Here is a 743-nt window from a genome sequence, read left to right as displayed (position 1 = left end):
ACTAATTTGATTTTTCAAATTTACAAATATTATATAAACATACACTCATGCAGAACTACACCTTACCAAAAATAAATAAATAAATGAATGTATGACAGGAATATATTCTAAATAGGACTCAATGTATATAAAAAGAAAGGACAAAGAATATAAAAACAAAGAACTAAAAAACAAAGAAAAATCAGGAAGACATTTGTTGTATTATTTATATTTTCTATGTATTATTCTCTATTTTTTCTTCTCTCTTCTTTCTTTTTCTTTTCTTCCTTCTCTTACCATCCCTAGTCACCCTCTCGAAACAATAGAGTAAGTAGTAAACACGTTTTTACCCTTATTTATTTATTTGACACCCCTTAAAAAGACCATTCAATACAATGGCCCTTCTCTCTCTCTTTTACCACATCCAGCTCTCTATCTGTCGACTATCAATCTATCTATCTATCTATCTATCCCTCTATCTGCCTGTCTATCTATCTATCTATCTGCTTATACATCTTCCATTGTCTCCAAAGCCTCACCCCCAAAAAACAAAAAAAAAACAACAAAACAATGTTCTGTTATAAACAAAACCCCAAAATACACCTGTTTTATATAAATAAGCAAGATCTCTGTATTTTCACAAAATTATATTTGACAAGTTCGAAACACGAACGAAAGCGCTAATATATGTACAAAATAAATGAAAGAAGTTATTCCATAATTCTGACGACTTTTTTTCAATATATATATATATAATATATATA

Source organism: Octopus bimaculoides, chromosome 12, assembly GCF_001194135.2.
Source record: "Octopus bimaculoides isolate UCB-OBI-ISO-001 chromosome 12, ASM119413v2, whole genome shotgun sequence".
NCBI lineage: Eukaryota > Metazoa > Mollusca > Cephalopoda > Octopoda > Octopodidae > Octopus > Octopus bimaculoides.
This window is presented reverse-complemented; position numbering follows the sequence as displayed.